This window comes from Falco rusticolus, chromosome 3 (assembly GCF_015220075.1).
Source record: "Falco rusticolus isolate bFalRus1 chromosome 3, bFalRus1.pri, whole genome shotgun sequence".
Taxonomy (NCBI): domain Eukaryota; kingdom Metazoa; phylum Chordata; class Aves; order Falconiformes; family Falconidae; genus Falco; species Falco rusticolus.
In genome coordinates, this window is record NC_051189.1 from 16,689,792 (window position 1) to 16,709,447 (window position 19,656).

The window sequence follows — 19,656 nt, forward strand, 5'->3', positions numbered from 1 at the left end:
ACCATATGACCCTAACCATGATGGGGTCTGTGGGAGAGAACTATGAGGCATAGCAATTGCATTTCAGCATAAGGGCTGCCCATGAGAAAGGGCTGATTAAGTGAAATCAGTGTTGCACAGAAGTGCACTCATTCCATCAAAATCCCCAGTGGGAATCAATGTGACTGACATAGTCATTGCTGTGTTCATTCCTGCTACTCGACTCGAGCAGCACTCCAGGAACAGGTATGCCCATAACAGTGGCTAGCATCTACCTGGAGTTCTGAAAGGTTTCCATTGCCCCATCTCTCCAGAAACCACCTTCCAAAGCCAAGTCATTGGCACCAGGACTGTTTAAACCATTAGATATCTTATATTCCAAAACTGTTTTTTAAATAAGATCTATGACAACTTTTTTTTTTTTTTTCCCCTGTGGCAAAGCTGATTTTTCATTCCAGCTTGTTTAGAACAGTTTTGATAACAAAATCATGCTTTTCTACATTCCTCTCAACAGTTTTAGCTGATTAAAATAGCGCTCCAGCTTGTAACATCCTCAGGAAAGGGATATGTCTGCTGCATATGTGAGGTGATGTTAACAGCTGCCTCGTATATTGGCCATTGTCACTTCATGACTATTACATCTCTGACCCCTTAAATAACAGCTCTATTGAATTTCCAAGGCATTTCCAAAGCCAGCTTAATGTACGCATTCTGGTCTACTCTACAAGTAAATGGGGTGGACATATTTCGTTAGTTAATATCTGCAGGCTGCTCTGAGTTTCCAAGATATAGCTATATTCACTACATCTCAAATCAAGACCCTTATAATGTCACATGCTGCACAAATGCATACGAAATAAGCCATTTGCTGCCAAAGCTCACAACCTGTGTGACAGATCCAATGCAGCAGGTATGACTATCATGACAAAAATTACCTTGGGAGTTCTCCGGTTGTTTCCCGGTCCAACATCTGTTTATTGACCTCCCTGCAGTCATTCTATGAAAACTTCCCATTTCTCTTCTTGACTACATGGGCATGGTATGCAGGCTTTTGCAAGAGAAAGATAAAGTTCATCATGTGGATACTCCACTTGTCTGGAAATATTTTCCTAAGTGCCCATGGAAATGAAATTCTGTGTATACATCTGTGGCAGACTGCAGCTGAACTGAACACAAAATGGCAGCTGCATGAAGCCTACAGCATCCTCTAATAAATTTAGAGGGGCAGCAGAAGGAAAATCATCAGCATTTTACCATCAGCACTTTGAGAGTGCATGATGAAATGCAAAACCCAGGACTTGATTAATTTTATTAACAAACATCACAAAGAATCCACAAGAACAATTTCTAACCTGCTTCAAAAACACCAAGAATGGATCCCCACCATACAGCCCATTGCAGTAACAGTTACTTAGCTGTCTCCACCACACAAAGCCATCTGGCTTTGGTTTCTATCCACAGCCCAGCATTTGTCATCTGAAAAGCTGGCAAATGTCTCAGGCCAAGACTGATCCAGCTCTGAGCGACTCTGGACAGACTGGGAGCATAGAGTGAGAACCATCATTACAGAGTTCCGGATCCACAGGTCATGAGACAAATCCAAACCAGTCACTCATGAACATCCCTCCCTCCCCAAATCTGAGCAAATTTGCAGTATGCTGAAGGGCTGAAGCCACTGCATTTGCTCTAGACATGCTCTGCTTTCTAATGGGGAATAAAAGACAAATCGCAGCAAAAACATGATTGTGAAAACTGATTGCAGGACCCATCCTGCTTCACTCCTAGCCCAAGGCACCGATGCTAGGGGAAGACAGCTATAAACAACTGCACATAATTATTCCATTATTACAGTACATGCCTACTGCGTGGGTGGGAATTCTTGTCTTCTATCTCTAGCATGTTTCCCTGCATAGCTTCCTCCACCCCCCATCATCTGTTCAATTAAGTAACACAACCAAAGGACATTACCTCAGTGTATTAACAGGGGATACCAAAGCAATAGCAGACAATGTTTGAGGAACTTTTAGGCAGGTGTGTATTCATCTGATTAAAAATAATAATAATAATAACAACACTCCCACAACCTTTGGGTTCTTTACTGCTTTTCTTCGCCTTTCCAGCTTTACCAGGTGTAAGTTATTTGCATTTTATTATTATTTTTTAAAGAGTAATAATTAGAGAGGGTGTGAACCTAGAAGCACACTGCATCTGGCTACAACCTCTGCCAAACTTCAAGTCTTCCTTGCATTCCAGGGTGAGGATCAGGGAATTAAGGGCTCTTGTAATGTGGTGCTGTAGAAATACGTATTTCTCAACCAGGGCCTGACTCCTTACTCACTCAAATGGATGTAAATCAGGAGTAACTGCATCAAATCAGCTGAATGCTAGAGTTAGGACTGCAAGGAATAGAAGATTTCTTGCTTTGTTTTTCCAAAAAAAAAAGGAGAGGGAAATAGAATGAGAGCTTTCTTGTGGACAGATTGCATTTGCATATTTATTCCCACAAGTATAGAGTTTTGTTTGTGTGGTTAATGAAAAGGTGTATTAATTGGACAAGAAGCTATGTATGAAATGGTGACCAGCAATCTCCCCAGAATATCCTAGTGCTTCCATCAGCTGAAGGGCTTGGGTAATGGAACATGAGTTTGATAGGTCTTACTCTTTCAGTTGAAAAACTGGCTGGACTAGCTCTTTGCAGGAAAAATGTTTCCAGCACCTCCATGACCCCAGCCTCAGTGGGCCAGGCTAGAGCAGATGTTTCAGTGTTGTCTCTCAAGAGTACCACTACTTGATACTGTAAATCTCAATTAGTGAATAGTCCGAAATCATACCTAGATCAGCAGTTCCTGTATGTTTTGTTGCAGAGGCTGTGTTTTAATTCTTCCATTTTGACTAACATCACACCTACTGGGACAGGTACTTCATCCCACAGGGACAGCCCACAGTACATTTGCTAACCTGTGATGTATCTAAGGGGTCTGACACTTCTTCTGTATTTATTGACCCATTAGACACCCTGTCTAGTTTTCAAGCTCTTGAATTCACACTCAGCTTTCAGCTACTAGAGGACCACAGACTGATGTTATCCTGCAATAGCAGGGATGGGAGGCAACACCCTGGCTGAAATACTACTCCATTTTTCAGAACTGTTCACTTGTAAGGCAGGTGGGCCATTAATTTCTCCAAAGATTGCATTCTTCTACCAGTTTCCTTCCTATTGCACCCTACATTTAATACCTTCTTATGGAGTAAAGGTTCATTTCTCCAGCTCCAATTCACTCCACATGGACTGTCCAGCCTTCTGTTGCTATGGACAAGGTGCTACTGTTTACAGCTGTGCACCACAGAGATAGGATATCATGTTGTCACAAATAAAGGATAGTCCGTCCTTTCTGCATCGCCATAAAGGCTTGTGCAAGGTAGAGGACAATGGGAAGAAAATTGTCTGTTCCCTTGGAGGACAACAGTGCACAGTATACTTCTATACACATAAGTCAGCTTTCTTACCCAAAAAGGAAGAAAACAGGGCTCAGGCTTTTTCCCGATCCCTCAAAAACTTTGCAGTCAGAAGATTTTGCCCATAGATACACTATACTTCTGAAGTAAACAAAAAGTTCAGAGTGCTTATCACTTATCCACTCCAGCATATTTCTGTCTTGTGAAAAGAAATAGATCTCAGTACAGAGGAGACAGTTGTCCTGCCACGTGTAGAACTACTTTTCTCCATTAAAAGAGCATCATGTTATAATTAGTCCATCAGGCTTTGAAATACAGTTTTAGCCTTTAGCTAATGTTGTAGAAAAAAATTCTACAGCCTTTGAAACTTTAGTGAAGGGAATTATTTATGCTCAGATTGGGACATTAACATTCTGTCCTTCAGAGTTTGCTAGTATCAGATCAGACTTATTATTTGCAAAGTGAACTAAAATAGTGGCAAGACTGGACAAGGAGGGTGTGACTCAAAAAAGGCCTACTTTCAGCAGGGCTTCAGAAGGTATCTTATTATCACTGAGATCTGCAAAAAGCCTGCTCAGCTGACATCTAGAGCTGCAGGCAACCAAGTTCATGCCAGAAGCAACCTCTTGCTTCTGACACTATCAAACTTTTTGATAGCATCTTAACTAATGCCCAAATCCTGTCTGGGCAGGATTGAACCTAGATATTCTCCCACTTGTCTCCAAGATCCCAAACCAATATGTATATTCTAGGTATACTCTCTACATGGGCACAATTTTATGGCTGGTCCTTGTATAGAAGACGACTGGTGAGAAGTCAATTTTATGTTTATCACCACCTCATTTTAATTCATACCTAGGTGACTGCCCTTAGAATGACGGATATCTAGATTTATTCCCTTTTCCAACAACTCAAGAGGTGGAAGAACTAGAAAACAGTTGTCTTTTCTCCCAAATGAAAGACCTAGCTCTGAATACCCTGGTACCAGTGAAAAGACTTGTCCCTCTCCTTAGTGGGAAAGGGTCGTGCTGGCAAGGTCTAACAGCGGAAGAGATTTTTATCACATGCAATCTGTATTGGGACTGTTCTGGAGGAAGGCACCCCATTTAAGAGGCCCTACTGTTGAGTTTTCCTACCTGGCAAACGAGAGCTAAATCCTGTGCTAGAGGTTTGCTGCTGCCCCAGCTTTGCACAGGAAGGAAGTCTTGAGTGCCTAACCCGGGGCTGGCGAGGCCACGAGACAGCAGGGTGCCTGAAAGTTAGGTGATATGGTGTCTGTGATCACATAAGGAGTTAGCCCAAAGTGCCTCAGAGGTATTTCACAGAGAAATGAAACATTCTCTGACCATTGCAACACTTGCCATCAGAAACTGCAGAGTCAGCTGATTCTGCGAGAAACTTGCTGGTGAGCACAAGCATTGGCATCTTGTGCTTTCTACTTACACATGCTTTGAAACCGTAACATCCTCAGCACTAGGCTGAAAATGTTGTAAGTGCTTTCTTTTTCCCTTTTCCACTGCTGTTGATGAAAGTACTTTGCTTGTTAGAGAAAACACTCTCTCAAGAACCTCTATTGGTAAAGTCAATGAAGCAGGTAAGTGTTCTTTTCTCCATTTGAAAGCCTCTTTCAAACTCCTTTCCAGCCCACCAGCTGACAGGAGAAGCTGAGAACAGCCTGATCCAGTATGCTAAGAACTTGGTTCTGGTCCTGGCTCTGACACAGACTTACTGCCTGACCTTGATCTGCATGGGAATTCATTTCCCTCCACCAGTTCTGCCATGCCTTGCTTTGGTTAGACTGAATTCTTCTAGAGAAAGACTTCTTCTCATTAGCATCAACTCTTACCTAGCTAAAAGAAGCCTGATATAAACTGGGGAGTTTTATGCTTACATGATGCAACTGCCCACCCAGAAGAATTTAAAGGAGTCAGGTACTAATGATACGCTAAAACATGATCCTCGGGCTGAAACATCTTTCAGCTTTGGAGCAATATCAAAAGGCTAGAAATCATTTCTACCATTTCATTTGTGTGTCTTGATTTTCCAGTTCTGATATGAATGCAGCCACAGCAATAGCTGGATTTCAAGGAGGTCTGTATACTGTCAAGACAGATGATTTTGTGAAGCCCTCATCATTCCATTTACAAGAGATGCCCAGAAAACAAAGAAGTTAACAAGCATCTTTTAACACTCAGCAGCCCGCAAGAGAGGCTTTGTGGGTGTATGGTAAGTCTGCACTGTCTCAACCTTGAATACACTTTCTGTTAGAAGTGAATTGCACAAGCTCAGATTTCCTCAGAAAACAGCAGTTTGTTACTGTGGGCTGCAATAAGTTACTACAGCTCTGAGAAATTTTCCAGATAAGCAAAATCCTCAGAATGTAATACAGCATCTTCATTTTCAGCAAATGTGACAGTGCTGACCCTGCTACATCTGTGAGTCAGGTTTGCATGACAAGCAGCTAGTCCCAGTGGGTGGGATTCCTCCACCTTCACTTCATTCTCCAAAAGTTAAATGCCAAAGTCTGTTCTAATCACCTCAGGCTCATCATATGGGGAGTCAGAAGCAATTTCACCCCAATTTCTTTTTCCCGTTGACTTAATGCAAAAGATTCAACATTGACTAGGTCAGCCTTAGATGTCTTCCCTGTGACACACATTCACGTACTCTGCGTCACACACCCAATGATGGCTTAGTCACACACACTAGAGACTAAACCTTGAAGCTAGAATCAAGGCCATCACAACTCTTTTCCCATTCCGGTGCTTGTGTTCATGCTGCTCAACTCAAGTGCTTTCACACAGGCTTATCAGTCTGAATAAACTGAAGCGCAGATCATCACACCTGCCTTTGTACTGTGTGGCTGATACTTTCAAGAGTTAAATTGGAATGGGATATTCAGATTACTAATGGACAAAGATTTTAAATTATAACGTAATCCTGAAGCATCCACACAAAAAAAACCCAACACAGTTTGACTCCTGGAGTAGCTACACCGCAATGCAATGAGCACAAGTGGAGAAAAAGAACTAAATTTTAGGCAGAACCTAGATCTTCATGACCCATGAACAGGGATGTGACAAGGCAGATAACCAAACACAAGGTGAATCTAAAGATTCTGCATTGAACATGTTTTTCAAAACTGATGGAGGTCTTTTTGTTACAAGACCCGCAACACATTTTGCGAATAAAATACCTACTTCTTCTTTTACTGGTAAGTCCTGATTTTTAAGCACACAGCAGAAGATTGGAAACATGCTGTGAACTTCAAGCATTCAAAAAATATATCCCAGAAAATCCTAGGATATGCATCTGTTTGTGATCATTGTTTGTACTGACAAAATTTGGACTGGCATCTAAATCCAGGTACATGTTAAAGTCTTTGTTATGTCAGATTTCTGAGATGTGTGCCGGGTATGCTACATGAGATAACAAAAATCATCAAAGGGACACTAATTTTGCAACCAAGAGGAATAAATCTCACAATCCTGTAGGATTTTTTTTCCTCTAGTCAGCACAGTGGACTCTTCTTTCAGTTTCATGGCAAGGGTTCTGATTCAAGTAGATGTCTTACAAAATTGCAGGGACCCAAAATTCTAATAATATGAAAGTAATTTTGGAACTATCATATGAGACACACAGCAGCAGCACTTAGAAGCAATAGTAGATCAACAAACAAGGTTGGTGCTCAGCTGAGTATGGGCGTGCAAATACACAGAAAAGGACATGTGTTTTTGAAGGATTAATTAAGTGGCATGATTTGCCTACAACTGTAGAAAATAATATAATTCACCAAGTCTCTGTCCTTCCCCCCAAAAGTAACCTTCTCATCAATTATTGACTGAAGAAATCTTGTTTGTAGACTTCTGATACAACTGAACTTTCTAGATCCCTTTCACTTGCTTCTCACAACCGTTTCCCAGCATGCTCACTTCTGGTTTCAGTTAAGGCAAAGTCCAAAGATCACCAGTCTTTTGAGTTGACTGGTTTTTCATGAGCTTTACAATAGGGGTAGGACGTGGACAGCTGGGCACAGAGGCCACAGGAAGTAAAAAGGCAGGAAGAGTTTACATGAAGGACTTTTAGCCTTGAAACCGAAAAAGTATCCTATTAATAAAACATGGTGAAACTGAGCATTGCCTGTATGCACTGCGGAGAGAAACATCAGACAAGAACTACCTCCTGGTTTTTAATTTTACCATCAAGAAAATCAGTCCTGTTGACTGTAGACATTAAGGAACTGAAAAACTAGTGTGTATTGGTGAGCTCAGCTGTGTTTGCTTACACAAAGGAGAATAATTCCTTCAGCTCAAAGAATTACTAAGGTAAATGGTATGGCCCATTTCAGGTAACTAGATGAGATCATCTGTCTGTCCCTTCTGACCCTAAAAATTACAAAACATTCCCTACCTTCTAGATACAACCATTAGGATCAGTGTCTCTGAAAGTCAAGCCACTTAGCACATTTGAAAATTCAGGCAGCTGCTCTGAAAATAGTGTCCTTAGATTCTTTAGGCCAAATATCACTTTCATTGTACCACCGAATGTGTAGTGAGAGAATCTATCCCTGGCATTCCTACCTCGCTCTTCACCTTCTACTAATGTCAAAACATTGCAGGTTATACAACAGTTTCCTGCTTTATAGTCTTCTAAACTGTGTGAAATGTCCAGACCGCTGCAAAGTCTGCTATTGGTTATTCATGTCTATTGGAAGATCACTTAGAACATTTTTCAATATTGTTTTCCTTCACTGAATCTGAAGTTCCAATGAGTTTTAAATGGGGCAAGGAGTAGGGGTGAGAGGGTGGGATGGGTAGGATGTGCTGGGTTTGGGTGGGATAGAGTTAATTTTCTTCATAGCAGCTGGTATGGGGGACTATGTCTCAGATTTGTGCTGGAAACAGTGTTGATCACAGGGATGTTTTGGGTACTGCTGAGCAGCACTTACACAGCGCCAAGGGCTTTTCTGCTTCTCACACCACTCCACCACTGACCAGGCTGGGGGGGGGCACAAGAAGCTGGGAGGGGACACAGCCAGGACAGCTGACCCCAACTGACCAAAGGGATATTCCAGACCATAGGACATCATGCTCAGCATATAAAGCTGGGGGAAGGAGAAGGAAGGGAGTGACATTGAGCGATGATGTTTGTCTTCCCAACTAACCATTACACATGGCGGAGCCCTGCTTTCCTGAGGGTGGCTGAACACTTGCCTGTCAGTGGGAAGTATTGAATGAATTCCTTGTTTTGCTTTGCCTGTGGCACGGCTTTTGCTTTACCTGTTAAACTGTCTGTATACTCTGCCCACAAGTTTTCTCACTTTGACTCTTCTGATTCTCTCCCCCATCCCAGCAGAGGAGAGTGAGCGAGCAGCTGTGTAGGGCTTAGTTGTCAGCTAGGGTTAAACGACGACAGGGGAAGAAGCACCAGAAACTGCCCAAGACTTGACTCTGTTATGTGTGCTGGCATTGACCCTGCAAGGCACTCAAGCGCACGCTTAACTCAGTGCACAGGTATGTCTTCATTGACTTTGCTAGGACAGGTATGCCAGGTATGCAACATCTTACAGGGGAAAGCTCTTCACACAGCAGTTCTCAAACACTTCCCTGTGTTTCTGACAGGGAAAACTCCGTTTCTGACATTCTCATGACTCTAAATATTAATTCAAACAGTTTAGTATCTGTTGAGTCAGGACGCCACTTGTAACCTGCTCGGGGCATGACCTCTAGTCCCAGAAGAACTGTCCCGGAGCCCTGCAAGCACACAGTGAGTTTCTGTGGTGATTATATGTCAGTATGTGACCACTACACAAGCAATGAAAACCTACCCTCTCTCATTACTGAGGCTGGTTTGGGCACTAGTCCAGTTCTGCCAAGTCCTTTATCTTCCCATGTAGTTAGTAATCAGCTTGTTTCTACCTCACCCATATTTACTCTGGTAGGTGAGCATCATCTCAATAAGGTGAGCAGCTCATTTTGTATTCCTTTTCCTAATTGGAGCCTTTAGGCATCAGATCATGTTTGTGCAAGAATCTGTAGAACACCTAAAAGAATTCAAGTTCTATGATTCCGGTAGGAGAAAGCCTGAATATTGCCTGCTACACCTAAGATTGCTGTGACCCAATATTACAGATGAGTTTTGGGTACCATTTTAGATCACTGGGAAAGGGCATTCCCATATATCTGAAGTATCCAGTATAGCTCCAGTTTCAGCCTATGGATCTAAGCACAATATAACACATCAATTAAGCAAAGGCACCAATAATCAGACATCCCATACTAAGAGGCTAATAGCAGGAAATTAGCACAAAGTAAAATATCATCTTAAATGACCATATATCTGTCAGACAGTAACAGAGGAGGACTGCCAGAACCAATAAAATGCACTCTGTTGTAGTAAAGATGCTCAAAAATTATATATTTATCCACAAAGGACATTTTTACTCTGAATTCATGAAACCAGCAGTTAGGAAAAGAAATCTTAATGCTTTCAAACACATACCATCTCCTATTTTTACCCTCATTTTCCCTGTAAACAAGTATTTCCTTAAAAAAACCAACACTGTGGGATTCATCAGCCTAAGTGCCTACAAGCTGTGCAGTCCTCGAGGCTTCATCCATGCTCTGTGGTGAGACAGACTCCTCAAACGCAACTCAATCCCATGCTAAGCAAAGTGGGTTTTGTCACCTGATACTTTTTGCTTCCCCTTTAATTGAGCGTTGCCTTGTTCTTTTATAGCTCAAGAGGGTAAACACCAACACCCCCCCGACTTTCTCTATTCCATTCATTAATTTGTATAGCTCTTAGTCATCTGCTCTCTAACAAAGTATTCCTATTCTTTTCAGTTTCTTCCTGAGGGAAGTCTGTCCGTGCTTAATTATTTTTGTTGCCTGTTCTCAACCCCCCCTGTGTTTCTGCTGTGTCCTTTGTCAGGGCAAACTGCAGTTGGTAGTCCTGATTGTAGGGCTGACAATTCACACTGACAATTCACACTATGCTGGCTAGTTGTGCAAGACATTCAAGTTAGGGGAAGAGAAACTCCACATATCTTGTGTAACTAACCAAAACCATGTAAATTACTACTGAATATGCAACCAGGGCTGCTCTGCTTCCTGCAGGGGAGGAAAAAAAAAAGGGATGGGAACTTTTTGGTAGGCTTTGTGTGCATCCTGCTTCGAAGCCAAGGAGAGTTGAGCCTGTGGGAAGAAGCAAGGGTCCCCATAGGAAATTTAAACACAGCCTGAGATAGGGTGTCTTAGACTCTAGGCACCCCCTGCTTGTCATGTTTCAGTGTCATGGCTGTCACCTCACAGTCTCCATGATTTAAACCTCCCACTGCATTCTTTCCATCCCCACATCTCCCTGAGTCCCAGCCTTGACACTAGAGCAGCCCCCACCACTCTCAGCAACCAGCCCCAGAAAAGCCCTGCTTTATTATTCTGCCAGTCACCCCTCTCTCCTTGCACATCCTCTCTCAGCCCAACCCAATGACTTAGGCATCCTATCCCTGAACCTCTCTCTCCTCCTTCCTCTGATCTGCCCCTGTCCAGAGACACTGGGGGTCTCAGGTGGGTTCCACGTCCATGGGAGGAGGTTGCTGCCCCTCTAACAGACTATGCACTGGGGAGGGCAGTAATTGGGGCTGACAGGACTGTTGCCAAAACCAAGCAGGACCCTGTCCTGTTCTCCCACATAAACAATTTTCAGTCCTTGCTCTGAAGGACACAATTATGACATCAACCACACTTCTAAAAAAATCTCCCTCAATGACACCTGAAGAGATGAAAAGGACAGGAGCTGTCGAAGCTCCAATAACAAGCAGGAGCTGTTGAAGCCCTCAAAACTGGGCTTTGTTCCTCTTTTCCCCCCCTTTTTTTCTAAAAGCAGCTGTGAGTTATTGTCTGACTGGATGGCAAATGCAATGCTCTGTCCTGCTGTTGAGACCAAACACAGGCAGAAAGCACAAGCTGTTCACAAAAGATCGTCAGTCCGTGAGTGACTTGTGGGGAAAAAATGTGAGTGATTTTCAGCAGCAAGGCAGTCTTGGGTGTTGATTATTGGCACTCGCAATGAGACAGTCACAGGAGGGGGAGGCTTTCCTGTGAACCAGTAACAGGCTGGTATGTCCCGCATAAGCTGGTTAAATAACACAGTATTGACTCTGCCCCTTGGCTGGGCATCTTAGGTAAGAGTGAATTGTGAAATCCCCAACCCAATATTACCCTCTGACATTTGCTTTTGAAGAAGTTACCACAGAAACCTCAAAAGCAGGTTTCAGCAAAACACATGTAGGGCTTTGGTCCTGCACCAGCCCTGTGCAAGAAAGCGTATTTCATCCCTCCCAAGGCCCCAGCCCTCCACAGGGGTCCTTGTCCCAGAGGCAGAACTGCCTCCTCCCCATGGAAATCCCCATGGGATTCAAAGACACCATAGACCCTTGCAGGGTCTCGTGAGGTGAGGTAGAAAGTTTGTGTGAGAAAAGATTTGCTTAAATGTATGTAGGAACCGCCATGCATGTTTACAAACCCCAACCCAGATCTGGGTATCTGGCTGATGAATAGGGATGGCAGAAGATGGCTGTAGGGGTTCCCATCTTCGCCTCCAAGCCCTGCCCTTGCTTCGAGACAGCTCAGCTGCTGGTGTGGACGTAATTGAACTACTGCAAATTACATCTTGGTGTATTAAGGAGAGCCAAAGCCAGTGCCAGTTTTTCTGTTAATATTACTGGTCTGCAAACCATGCTGGCTCAACAGCTGCCTCCCAAACAGCTGAGCCACCTTCACAGTGCAAATGAAAACTTCCGAGAGAGAGGTGGGGCAGACAGCCGGCGGCAGGAATCATTGCAGCCATCTCCGGGTAAGTCATCATTGCCCATGAATCAGAGGCCTCACAAAGTGGATCTGAGGCGGGATGTAAAATATTACACATAGCTCTAATAACTCTGGGTTTTTCTGAGCCTCATGATGTATGGCATTCCCCCATGGCACAGACTAAATCCATGACTGCATGCTTTCTAAGAAGCTTAGGAAGTGATTGTATAAAATTAGTATTAACTAGTTTCACTATTATTAAATGGAAAATTAAAGCTTTCAACACTAAGCTATTCAAGGTGGTTGCTACACGAATGCTCTGTAATGCCCTCATCAACAATAACCATCATTAAGGCTGCTCCTTAAAAGCTGGGGAAAAATGCATAATCTGTTGTATTATAATCCACTTTCCTAGAGCAGCCATGAATTTAAAAATCTATTAAGAATGGCATGTACAGGAAGCAATTTCCTGTAAGATCACGGAACGGCTCAGCCATAAATAGAAAAAACCCTATCAGTTAAGTTACAAAGGAAAATCAGACATATCCTGTCCTGGATTCATAACATCAATTTATCTGTTTGGCTGACTTTGCTTCACTCTCTGTATTATAGTTTGTGGTTCCAATGTACCAGGATAATTAAGGGAATCAAAAACCATGGAGGATGTTTCCTTTGCACCACATTTTGTCATCTTAAAAATCATGCATTTATTCTCCCCTTTTCTCTTATTTTTTGAGGTCCTCAGCATTTACAGACTTCAGATCCTTTGTCTTACCTTTAGTCAGGCAAGCGAACACAAACTCCCTCTCCCGGGCCTGTTAATATAAACGAAATGAAAAAGCTAATATCATTGCCAGCAGGGCAAAATGCTGCCACCGGAATAAAGAGTAGCAGCAGCTCCTGTGTCAGAGCCTTAAAGAATTGTCCACATGCAAGAGGAGAAAAAGAGGGTAAAAGTACCCTGGGGCTGCAATGAGGCAGCAAGCTGCCAGCCAGACCACAGTGCTTTATCTGAATAGAGCACAGTGGAGAGGGTCATCTTGCATCAGACCTGCAAGGTCAGTAAATAATTAGTTTCCCTATTTTTCAGATGAGAAAGTGGGGACCAAATTATTTAAGGCCTTCCAGTGTGTCAGTGGCAGTCACATTTATGGCCCTTCAGTGGGTCAGTCACTGTTTTTCTCACAGCCTCTGAGCTATACACACAGTTTTCTAGATTACTATATTCTACATACAGCAATCAAACTAAAATGACAAGGCTCAAGACATCAAGAACAAAGAACAGTGCAGATTTTCTGCTCTAATGGGTCCTTGATGGTTTTCTTTGCTAGTATCCACAAGAAAGGAACAGGGGGGAAAGGGAGGGAAGGGGAAGTCTAAAATATCCTCTAAGGTTCAGATTCTTGTAATTATTTGGGTGGGAAAAATTATTTTTGGACAGCCCCATGTTCACACGCTGAACATGGAGGCAATAAGTTCTCAAAGGCAAGGCAGTGAGCCAGGGACCCAGGTGAGATTTTAATGGGTGAAACTCTATGTTCAGCAGAAATGAACTGAATGTGAGATGTTTAAAATGAGACATTTATGCCTGATTTCATGTCAGAAAGGCACACCTGCGTGCTCCCAGGATTGTTAGTCAGGAGTTGTTCCTGGAGTGAAGCTCCAAAGCTAGCCTTTTCTCATTAAAACAAAAAAAGAAACAGCAACAACGATGACAAAAGAATTAAAGAAAGCCACCTAATCATACAGTTATAGTTCTTGGATTCAGATTTCTGAGATTTTTGGGTCAAGAGGAATGGGATGGCCTTGCATTTAAAGCCCCCATGTGCCAGAGTAATGCTGCACCACTGTATGTACAACATTCACTAGACAACACCAGTAAGCTTTCTCCAAATGCATTTTATAGGAAGTCTGGTCCAAGCTGTCTTTCAAAGATGCTGTGTAGTCAAATATATCTCAGAGTGGCAAATTTGAGAATCCTGTGAAATGCACCATGAGCAGAGGCTGTGACACATCGCATACAAGAGCCCTTGGGCACTTCTGCATTGCCTCACCACCGCCCTTCCCTCTCCCCTCTGCTCGGTGCAAAGCATTTTCCCTGAATATCCTTGCCTAGATTTTGTCATCAGATCTCCTAGTACCAACTTACTGTTGCTGAAACAAGGTCTGTTCTTACATAAAAAGATCTTTAAATAAATCTCCTATGTGAGCACACAGGGTTCAGCAAGCAGGAAAAATCAGATTGTCAAGATCTCTTGCTGTTGTTTTCATTAAAATTAGCAGCAAATTTCCCATTAAACTTGAGGAGAACACTGCAGCCAGTGCTAAGCTACTTTAAAAGTCCTGTCTGTATTGACTAAAATCTACAGTCTTACTCCAAACAAAAATCAGTTCCATGCAAAGAGGCTCAAAAGAACTAGACTATGAAAAATCCATAAATTAGCTCATAGGCTAATCAGCTCTTCAAAGTAATTCTTATTTGTTTCCTTGGAAATGAAAAACAGCCAGAAGAAAAAGCCTCCAAACTCATGAAAGTGTTCTCTCTATGGCTACATGAGAAAGATCATGTAGCTTTAAGGATTTAAGCAAACTATGAATGTTCAGTAATAACCTCTTCAAAGTGTTCCCTCTATGCTAATGTCCTTGATTGCAATAGTTGGAGGAATAATAAAATTATACAGACTAAAATAAACCCATGCAAATGGTGCCTGTTGAAGCTAATTCTCTGCATGGAGGTCAAATCCAAGCCACTGTAAAACTGATAACCAGATACTGCTATGGTTTAAAATATACAGTTGATGCTTTTCTCTTGGTTTTCATAGATTTCTGTTTTTCCTGTTCAGATTGTAAAATGGAGAGGATTAGGCAATTTAGAGGACTGGAGCTTTAGTCTGCCAGATTTAATCTAGCGTAAAACCCTACTTTCCCAAGGACATACCTGGTAGCTGGTCAGTGGCCACTGTGAAATGTGCTGGTGGGAGCATTTTGGGGAAGTTTCCTGGGAGACCATTGTCTCAGAGGATTTGAAAAGGTCAGAGTATGATGGATTCTCCCACTACAGACATCACTGGGATTAATATACTCTGGTTTAGATCTATATTTCCCTTCATATTTCCGCATCTTACAGAACTGATATCATAACATCTAATCTCAGGCACACTAGCACAGAAGCTTTCTATTTCGGTTTGGATTTTCCTACATGTCAGGCAGAAACTGAGCCCATTTTAAAAAAGCAACCCACCTTCTGTCATGCTGCTAATTCGTTATTTTCTCAGATTCCCTGGTGGTTAAAGAACCTGGTGGTTATACTGGAGTATAAGCTTTTTCCACTCAAAAGGCAAACAAGAAAGTTTTACATAGATTTAATTTTTATTATTTTCAGCCCTGTCTTGTGTAAAAAAACCACCAGTCCTTATTCCTCCATCCCACCAAGTTTAAGATATTCCCAAATAAGCCTTCTTCTGTACAAGCTTTTGACATCCGTAACCAAACCTGACCGAAGATTTGGACTACCCTACCACTCTACCCCACATTATAATCAACACATTCTGAAATTGCTTCTTCAGCAAATATAGCATCCTACTTATCTCTTTTGTCAGAAAACAGAGAGCTTAACTGCCCACCTAGACAGTTCTGACTGCATCTTCCCAGAAAGTCACAGCAGTGAAATGTCCCAGCTTCTCTCTGGTGACTGTGGCTCCCAAGTATCCTTAGCATGAAAAGGCCAGACCCTGTAGCAGAAAGACCAATGTCACCTGCTCTCAAAAAGGTCATTTATTGCCCACATCACACAAGTGCTTTCACAGTGCATTTCCCAGATGAATTCTCTCTTTAGGACTTCTGATGACTTTTCTCAGTTAGCTTGGAGGTCCTCGTGGCTAATTAAGTAAAACTACAGTGTGACCTCCCACCCACAACTGGCTCTAGGAAAGTAAAATTAACCTCCTTAGTCACCTTTGAGATCTCTCAAGAGGCCTTTAGGCATGTGGAGTCACACATACTTTTCTGTTTGATGGGAAAACAGGAGCAAGACACCTGAAAGTCCTCTGTATGCTTACAAAGAAGAAAATCAGCAAGTCTAATCTGTGCATCAGGAATTTGGTCCACCCTCTTATTCCAGTCCCTCTTATTAAAAGGTTGGCTTGAGGAAGCCTGGCCATCGCCAGGGCACCTGCACTCTTACTTTGGCTTCCCTGAGAGTCCATCCTTCCTAGATGATCTCCAGCCCTGAGGCAGCTGTGTGCCAAGGTCTTCTCCAGAGGGGCAGCTGTCCATGGAGCCCACCACCGCCAGCCTTGCAGCCCACCCAGCCTGGGACTCCCTCTGCCACAGAGCCAGCTTTGCACTGCCACCATGTGTCAGGCCCTACTCCACACTCACATCCAGCCCAGGCAATTTGTCCACATCCTCCCCGAACAGGGAGATCTCATACAATACAGTGGCACAGGAACCTCAGCCTTCTTCCAGGCAGTGCCCTGGCCACTGCTTGTGGAGTGGGGCTCTCTCCCTGGCACGAGAGACACATACCCCATTCTTCAGGGACCATACACGTCAACAGGATGGAGAATGTCCAACCCTGAGACATCTTATAACCTGCTGACTGGGACAGCCACCTGGGAGATGTGGGTTCAGACCTCCTCGGTAGAGAAAGGGATGGAGGCCATGTGTCCCACATTCTGTCTGAGTATCTTAACCACAGGAATATCTGAACGCAGCTTTTAGGTGGAAGTTCTGATATGTGTGCTCTGGGATGCCTTTTGGCTCAGGCCCTAGGTGACAAATACAAGCAGGAGAGACTGTGGATCATGTAGGGGTGTAGGCCCTCCTCTACTCAAAGCAAAATTGAAGCAGAAACAAAGCAGACATGCCTAGAAGCAGAGATGTTAGGGACTGCCAGAGCTTTGTTGGTGAAAACCTATTGCGTGCTAGCTTGATGTACCTCCTAATTTGTAGTAGATTAGTTTGTTTAATGTCTGGGCTTGCTCTTCTCTACGGGTGAGACTCCAATGCTGAAGTCGTTCTGTGAATTCATCATGACTGTAATTAAGTGGCTGGTATACTAAGAGCCCAATACCAACATCTGGGAAAGTCACGTTCCAGTCCCTGCTCCAAATAATATTTTTTAATGTAAAACAGAAGCCCACCATCCAGAGGCATTCATAATGATTCACAAAGTCCCAACAGACATGGACTTGCATGCATAACCCAGTGCTCTATCACCAGCCAAAACCAGATCTGAGCCCTGGCCTCCCACATGCTGTAAGTGCTCCCCAAGCCTCTCATCCTCTCCAGAAATGAGGGGATTTGGTGTCATATGCTGTTTTCAGAGTCAGATTGGACCATCACAGCAAGACAGGTAGAAGTACACCTACCTTGTGAATATCATTAACGAAGAATCAAACCATGACCTGCTTTCTCCATCAAGTTATCCAGAGATGCAAATGTAGAAGTAATGAAGCAATGAAGACATTCCTGGCAGAAACGGCAGGGCCTAGAAATGAAAAATGAGAGAGATATTTTGAGGGTCTAAGTTAGCAATTAGACATTTAAGTCTTTCTTCAAGCCTATCTCCATCCTTCCAGATCATGAGGACCATAGGTGTACTACTTACAGCAGCTCAGAAACTTTCAGCACTGCCTATGTTTATGTAGAAGCAATATTGATATTGTTGTCTCCATACATCACCCTTGCAAGCAATGGAGCTGACTGCAAATGAGGTCATTAGAAACAAGTAAATAAACTATTATACCCATTACATGCATGGATATAAATGCATGTAGTCAGGCAGGACAATTAGTTCAAGGTATCATTATATTCTGTACTTTAGACACAAATGTTAAGTGCTGGATCCTGCCTGGAAAAGGTAACAAGAAGAAATGGAAAGTGGTTATTGGGTTGAGGGGTACTATTCCTTAACATATTATACAATTACCTTATTTCCTGGGGCATTATAATTAACACCACAGTCCTGCCCACACAGGTAAATACCTCCAGGACAGAGCTGAGGGCCATCGAGCAGCACGGTGAAAATAACTTGTGCTATACTCCCTGGGGGACTTAGGAGCATTTTTTTCATAAGCACTAGACTTTGACCTGTGTTTCCTGTAAAAATTCAGTGAATTTGGAGCAACAACATTGGGACCAGCAGAGTGTTCAGAAATGCTCAGCAACATATTCAGAGCTGCTAATGCACTTCTTTTCTTCTTAAAGTAACACAAGTGTAGGAGAGGAGGGGAATAGCAAAACCACAGTGTCTTCTCCATATGCCTTTTTGATCTCTCCTCAGCTCCTGCTCAGCCATGGCAAACAAGCTTTAGAGTTTCAATCCTAACAGTGGGGCAGACCAACAAGCGAGCATGTGACATCTGAGTGAAAAGGTTTTTGCACCATGGGATGGTAAGGAGCAGGGTGCGTTTTGAAAGCAAGCTCTTTGACACAGGGTCTTGCATTTCATCTTGCTGTCACGCTGTGTTACCACACCACATCACATGTGTGACATAACCAACAAACCCTGTTGTAACCTGTCTTAGGATGTGTCATGGGAAGGCGACCTGCTGCTTGATGCTTGTAAGGGCCCTTCAGGAAAAAGGCAAGCCTGCTACTTCCCCATACCCAGAAGTGTCCCAGAAGCTAAGCTGAACATAAAGAGCGGCTCTCTTCCTGCCCATCCATAATCAGCTCCAAGCAGTCATCACCTGTCCCCCAGAACATTTCAGAAATTCCAGAGTACATAGTGATATAAAGCAGCTGAAATGCAGCAATGTCCCATGAAGAAAGAAGCTGCTTGTTGAAACCTACTATTTCACATTCAAGTAGGAGGAGGTATGGTAGAGCACACCACAGCAGAGTCCTGGCAGTGCACATCAATAAGGACAAATGAACTTTTCAGCACTGACTCAAGGCATTTCAATGTTGTCTTCCACTGAAGTTTGCTCCACTAACCTTCGTGCCTTGCTGTCTTAACAGTAGTGATACCAGTTGAGAAGTGATACTAAGAAACCACTCAGTATTTGAGAAATTTACACTTTTCTTTTTGCTGCATTCCCCAGGAATTACCATTTGCCTCACTTTGTGGATGTCCCCACAGATGACATTTAAGCAAGCACTGTTCTGATTTATCTTGTCCTCAGGGCATTTCTAACCTATGTGGACTATGTCTGTGGGTAATGAAATACATTGTCACACCACAAATTAAACACATTAAATTAAATGACTGTCTCTTGTGCTTTTTCTCACTTTGTGAACTTCTATCTATCTATTATTGTCCCTGACATCTTCAGTACCACAGGCTCACCTTAAATTCAGAGAAATTCTGTCCCACAGCTCAATAAGCAGCATTTTAGAAAGCCTTTTTTTTATATTCACTAAGTAGGTCATTCACCTCTTGGTGCCAGCTCAGCAAAATGGTGAG

At 42.9% G+C, this 19,656-nt stretch overlaps 2 long non-coding RNA genes across 2 annotated transcripts in view; one reads left to right on the plus strand and one right to left on the minus strand.

Moving 5' to 3' along the window:
* LOC119145573 overlaps positions 1 to 13,237 on the minus strand; it is a 36,539-nt gene extending 23,302 nt beyond the window's left edge. Inside the window, exons 1-2 of the long non-coding RNA XR_005103449.1 lie at positions 13,206 to 13,237; positions 13,021 to 13,060 (exon numbers count right to left, since the gene is read on the minus strand). This is a non-coding gene — a long non-coding RNA (uncharacterized LOC119145573). The remainder of the gene's footprint in view (positions 1 to 13,020; positions 13,061 to 13,205) is intronic.
* Positions 12,095 to 19,455, plus strand: LOC119145572. The gene is made up of 3 exons (XR_005103448.1): positions 12,095 to 12,291; positions 18,532 to 18,641; positions 18,776 to 19,455. It is a non-coding gene; the product is annotated as an uncharacterized LOC119145572 (long non-coding RNA).
* The last annotated feature ends 201 nt before the right edge of the window (positions 19,456 to 19,656 follow it).